The following is a 6,487-nucleotide window of genomic DNA, read 5'->3' as shown; positions in this document are numbered from 1 at the left end:
ATACTTTTAGGAATTCTTCACCGAGGAATTTCAATGTGAGGAAATTCCTAAGCGAAGAACTACTTGCAGCGGAATAAGTACTCAGGTATAAGCATAATAGAGCAACAACATAGTCATCATGATGAAATGAAAGACAAACACAGAGTACAGAAAGCATAAACACAGGATAAGCAGGATGAAGACAAACAAACTGAAGAAATAGGATTGAGGAATTAGAGAAAGTCTTCAAACAATAATGATCAGGTACATCAACATATAATGAGGAAATGAAAGGGTTGAAGAAATAGAACCAGTTGGCTTGGTGAAGACAATGATTTCGTAGACCTGTTCCAACTGCTGTGACAGTTGTACGTCTGGTTGGAGCGGCTGAGTATTTAAACTCGAGGACACACAGTCCTGGACACAAAGTCCTCACCGTATTCTCCTTGAGCTAAGATCACACAGAACTTGCCCAACAGTAGTGGTAAGTCTTCACAGGTGACTTCCAAACCTTCACAGACTTGGTCACTCGGCAACCCACAATTCCTCTTGGATGCTCAGACCATGACGCCCAACCGTCTGGAGGATACACAGTCCACAAAAGTAACAAGCGTCGGTTCCACACAGGAACAATCTCTTCAGTGATGCTCAATCACTTTGGGGTTTGTAGGTTTGGGTTTGGGATTTTGGTTTTCCTCACTTGATGATTTTCACTCAAAGTCCTCGGAGGATGGGATGCTCTCAAATGACAAGTGTCAATTTCTCTCAGAGCAGCCAACCAGCTAGTCGTTGTAGGGGGTGGCTATTTATAGCCTAGGGAATAGCCCGACATGATAAGACATAAATGCCCTTGGCAGATATGACCGTTAGGTGGTAGGATATTTTGGGACAGTTGCAGCGCTGTGTAGGATTTTGAGATGAGCATCACTTGGAAATTTGTTTCCTTAGTATGACCTCGACCCCCTTTAACAGTACGGTGTTTCCTATGACTCAAGAAGAAGAAAAAATGAAACTACAAAAACAAAAGTCTTCACGCTTAAGATTCCTCGCGTGAATATCGAAGTCTTCATGGTCACACCGATTTCTTCACTTTCAAAGTCTTCAGGAGAACCAAAGTCTTCAGCCAAAGACATTCATTTTTAGGGGTCGACTTTTACTGTAAATATCAAACTCCCCATTGACTTATATAGCTTGTGTACACTCACAAACATATTAGTCCTTAACCTATAAGTCTTCAATACACCAAAATCACTAAGGGGCACTAGATGCACTTACAATCTCCCCCATTTTGGTGATTGATGACAATATAGGTTAAGTTTTCAAATGGGGATAAACAAATGAATTGAAAGTACTCAATATTGAGGAATTTGATTGCAAGATATAGAAGAACTCCCCCTGAAGATGTGCATAGTGAGGAATTTTCTTTTGAAGCAATGCACATTTGAAGAGTAGAATCATGGAGAACTCCCCCTATATCTTGTAAATCATACACGAATTTAACATATGAAATGAAGAATTTGAAATGCATAATGAAATATGGTGACTGATGTAATTCAGCATGCATGCATAGCATTAATGAGGAAATAGCATACAGAATAACAGAGCAAAAGTATCAGGTCACCATCGGACTTAAGTTTACAACTCAATCAACAAAAGCTTCAGAAGAGAGAGAGTTGCAACTTAACAAAAAAACGCCCATATATATAGACCCGCTTGAATACTAACTCAAATTTCTCCCCCTTTGTCATCAAATGACCAAAAGGGACGAAAAGTGAGGACTAACGCCCCTGATGAATTTCTTCACAAAGTCGAAGGAGGAGCGCCATTGTTGTTGGGGTCGTCTGTTGGAGTAGGGCCTGCCGCAGTGTCGTCCAGATCTTCATTTTCATCAGTATCGCGGGACGAGGAATATGAGCTGGGCACCAAAGGAGGAACTTCAACATTCTTGAATTTCTTCGGTGGAGGCCTACCCCAGCTGAAGTCCTGCTTGAAACCCATCTGCTTGAGATCCTCATCACCGTAAAGGTGAGACAATATAGCCTAGGTGCGATCAAAAACTTCATTGAGGTAGTAGTGGTTCTTCTTCACTGAATTATATGTGGCAGTCATGTTGTGAAGAATTGAACCAAACTGACGTTTTACTCATTTGTGATTGCGATCCACCTTTTGATGAAGACTGAGGAGAAGCTCACGATCAGTCATCTCTCTTGGAGTTGTTGCCTGAGTACTTTGCTTGGATGCATTGGCGGCACAATCATGAGTAGAAGAGTCTTCATTGGTGGAGTATGAAGCAGCTTTGCGAAACTGTCCATCCAATGGTCGAATGCCCTCATCAATAACAGCAGTGGCCTTGCCCTTTTAATCAGCTGAGGAAAATGTCCGTTTGAGGACTTTAATCGGGGCCAAGTATCAGCTTTGTAGTTGAGTGAAGACCTTGATATGAGGCATCTCATAATCCAGGGACCGTAAGGCTTCAACTCAAATGGGGACATTGCAACGTTTGTCAAAGTCCTTATGAAGAAATCATGATAGTTCACGGGAATACCGTGCATGATGTTGAAAAGCAGATTCTTGATGATGCCAACGACTTCTTCATCATTCGATTCGTGGCCTTTGATTGGACTCAATGTCTTCGCCAGAATGCGATAGAATGTCCTTGGCACATATTGCAATTCCTTCACAAGGAATTTGGTCCTTGAGGCTTTTCCAGGCTTTAATGGCTTCATCAGCACTTGCATGAAATGATCTGACAGCTCAGTTTCAGAATAGATCAGACGCGCACCTTCTGGGGGAGGACTGACAGGCATGGCACGAGGCAATTTAGTTGCCGGTGCCTTATAGTGTGTGTTCTCTGTCATCCAATCCAACACCCAGGAGTTCACATCTTTAGCATTGCCTGTGATGTGCAGCGTCCCATAGAATTGAAGAATGAGTTCTTCATTCCAATCGCAGATGTCAGTGCAGAAATTGAGCAGGCCTGCATCATGAATGGCAGCGAGGACAAGCGTGAAGCAAGGTAGTGATTCCATATCCAAGTGAGGAATATGCTCATGATCGAAGACTTTGTCCTTGTTGAAGAGCACCAAAGAATAGAAATTGGCTTGGCTGACAGTCCAGAATCGCTTCCTCCTTAGACGAGCAGAATCATACGGATTGTAGTCAGTGAAGAATACATGCTCATTGAAGAAGGAATTAGCCTTGAACTTCGGAGTCTTGGAGAATGGATTCTTCGGCTATGGCTGAGGTTTGTCAGTGATATGAAGAATAACTTCTGGAATTTCAGTCTCTGGAGCCGCAGGCTGAGGAATATCAGCTTCTGCTTCAGTAGCAGCCTCGGCCTCCATTTCTTCAGCAACATTTTCATCAGCACTAGTGGCTGGAATCTCTTCATGAATGGAAGGGGTGGCATGAATTTCATCAGATCCCATTTGAACTTCAGTTGGGGCTGGGGACTGAGGAATTTGCTATAGTGGAGTGAACAGAGGAGAGTTGGGATGTTGACCATCCCAAAAATCATCGTTCATCACTGGAATGGTGCAGCCAATGTCCACATCCTCATCCACTTCCATTTCTTCAATGCCGGCCTCTTCAGCAGTAAACTGAGGCGTTGGTGATGATACCTGGGGAGTTGAAGTGAATGTCTCAACTTCAATTTATTCATCCATCTACTCTGTGGAAGCAGCACATGGATCTTCTTCAGTAGATTCATCTGGAATCTAATATTCTTCACAATAAGGAACAAGTTCCTTTGATGGCATGCTTGCAAGAGGAACAACATCAATGGGATTCTCCAATGAACTTGTCAAAATCTTCGCCTTCTTGGGGGCCGAAGATTCTGATGCAGCTGATGCTTTCCTCTTCTTCAGAGCAGTGGTAGTAGGATCAATTTCTTCAGGCCCAACTGATGCAGTTGGCCTGTCTTGAGCAGTTTCTTCAGGCGCAGTGACAGAGTCTTCAGCTGGCCTGGCAATTTCTTCAGGCGCAACACTAGTGGTTGCCCTGGCAATTTCTTTAGAGGCTGGAATTTCTTTAGCAGCCCTAGTGCTTGCAGTTTCATCAGCAGCCTGATTTTCGTCAGCGGTGCTGGCAATTCCTTCAGTGGCTTGAGCAGATGCTTCAGCCGGAGTGACTTCAATGTGCACAGGAGCAGCAACACTTAAAGTGAATTTCTTTGTTAGCTTGACGAATCTGACCTTGGCACCCTTCCATTCTGCCTTGTAGGCTTCAAATTCATCGCTGAGCATTTTGATTTCCGCTTGCAATGCAATGAGTTGCTTAGGTGAAAGACTGAGGACATTGTCCTTTAGGTAGCGCTGCTTTTTATACCGCGCTTTCTTCACAGTCCTGGCTTGGTCATACTTCCATTTCTCTTCAGCTATGAACGCCGTCACAAGGTGACTTTGTCCAGGAGTGAGGCCCAACTCTGGCATTGGAGCATTGGGATCTTTGTGCCAGAGATCGACGAAATCGAGGATCTTCTTTGGATCCAATAGAAGGGGCACAACACTTCCTTTGGCTCTAGCAGCCCGCTGCTATCTGTCCTTGATATTATTGGCTAGTTCATCATCATCATCAGTCTCATCATCAGATGGAATTGGAAAGACGGCCTGCTTCTTGTGAGGACTTGGTCTAGTGCCTCGTCCAACAGTGGCCTTGGTCTTCAGCAGAGTGGGACCGGTAGATGAAGGATGAGCTGAAGAACTTGTTGAAGCTCCTGAGGCAATTGATATGCCAGTGGTCCTTTGACACGTGGTGAGATGCATAGGTGTTGAGGACTTTGCCGGAGGAGCTAAGGGTTTTGAAGACCGAGGAATTTGTGCAGCTTGAGAAACTGGGGCAGCTTGAGGAATTTGCCTTGGTGGCACTGAGGAGATTGGCCATGAGGGCATTAAAGAAGAACTTGGACATGAGGGTATTGCTGAGGAAGGTGGTTTCTTGGCTGGCTTCTTTGGCATAGCCTTCTTGCTTGATGAAGCCTCAGCAACGGTAGCGGTAGCAGCAGAATCCTCATTGAATTTCTTCACTGCTTCTTTGGCCTGCTTGGCCAACTTTGCTTGCCGCCTGGCCCATTCATCGGCATAATCCTCACCATGTTTAAGGCTTGTTGGATCAGCTGGTTGGCCAGGTGCTAGAGGAGGTCTTGAGCATGGAGGGTTAAGAGCGAATTTCTTCATGTATTTGGGAGTAACATATCTGTACTCCCTCCACTCCCTTGCCCATCTTCTTTCGATCCTCTGAATGCGCACTTTGCGCTCATTCTTCGTCTCCTTGCCATGAGTTGCCTCATCAGGCATGCAGTACCCTGCATAGATATCCACAGGGATCTGAAAGGCAGTATTGACTTCAAGCTTCTTTCCTCCTTTCTGAGGACGTTTACCATCAGCCATTTTCTTCAGCTGAGGAATTTGCACAATTGAGTTCTCTGAAGAAGTATGCAGCTTTTCTTCGAGGAATGCTGCAAATGAGTTAAGTTGATGAGAACCTAGTGAATCAGTAGCAGACATGTGTACCTATGAACAGAGTATAGGTGCGAAGAATTTGGAGAGGTCATATGCGTTCTCATAAGGTTTTGTAAAATTGAACAAGTTTGAGGAAATTGACCCGAGGTGTCTTGAAGAATTTCACTAAGCGTTCTTTGTCTTAGGTTCCGGAGTTGTGCTGATCGTGAGATTCACACAACTGAGGAATCATGAAGAAAAACGTCACTTAGAGAAACAGATCAAGAACTGAAGATTTGTTCTAGGTGTTTAGAGTGTGGAGGTTGAAGAATAAACACCTTTTGAAGATTTGATGAAAATCATCAGCAAAATAAATGCGGCAAAAGTAACTTTTAATTACCCTTGATGAAGAACACGACGAACAAGAGGTGTAGATTTAGAAGTTCGTCTGCTCGGATCTTCCACGCCCTAACTTGGCGGAGGAAGACGTCTACGGCGGCGGCGGAGGGAAGATTTCCGCGGCCGGCGCAAGTACGACGACGACGAGGTCGAGGCAGTGAAGCTCTTCCTCACTGGTGACGATGGACGTAGCCGCAGCGCTAGGGTTTGAGAAGCTCGAGCGAGGGAGTGAGTTCGAGTGGAGTAAAAGTGAAATGAGGAAGGGAAGGGGGGTATTTATAGCGGAGGTGAAAAACTGTTCACCCAAAGAATTTGGATGAACGTGCCCCTAACCCTTCTCATTCGCGCGACATGTGTCACCCACGTACTGAGAGGTGGCGATCGTGTAAGATCGTGGGTGAATAGATAAGTATACCATGGAATGCGTAACGGCTTGAGCGGCAAAAGCCGAAAATTTAGATAAGAATATTTTAAAGTGTCGTTCGCAATTTCTTCAGCTGACAAGGACATAGTGAAGAATTTGAATGAGTTTAAAATAGAACGCACATGAAGAATTTGTGAACAGACTGGGTTGAGTTTAGCATAGAGGGGGAAGGGTCCAATAACATTCACTTAGCAGAAAAATCAACTCAAAGAATTATCAATAAGTGAATGCTGTAGAGGACATAAAC

The sequence above is a fragment of the Triticum dicoccoides genome, chromosome 4B (genome assembly GCF_002162155.2).
Source record: "Triticum dicoccoides isolate Atlit2015 ecotype Zavitan chromosome 4B, WEW_v2.0, whole genome shotgun sequence".
Taxonomy (NCBI): domain Eukaryota; kingdom Viridiplantae; phylum Streptophyta; class Magnoliopsida; order Poales; family Poaceae; genus Triticum; species Triticum dicoccoides.
The sequence above is the reverse complement of the archived record's forward strand: the minus strand, read 5'-3'. Positions refer to the sequence as shown.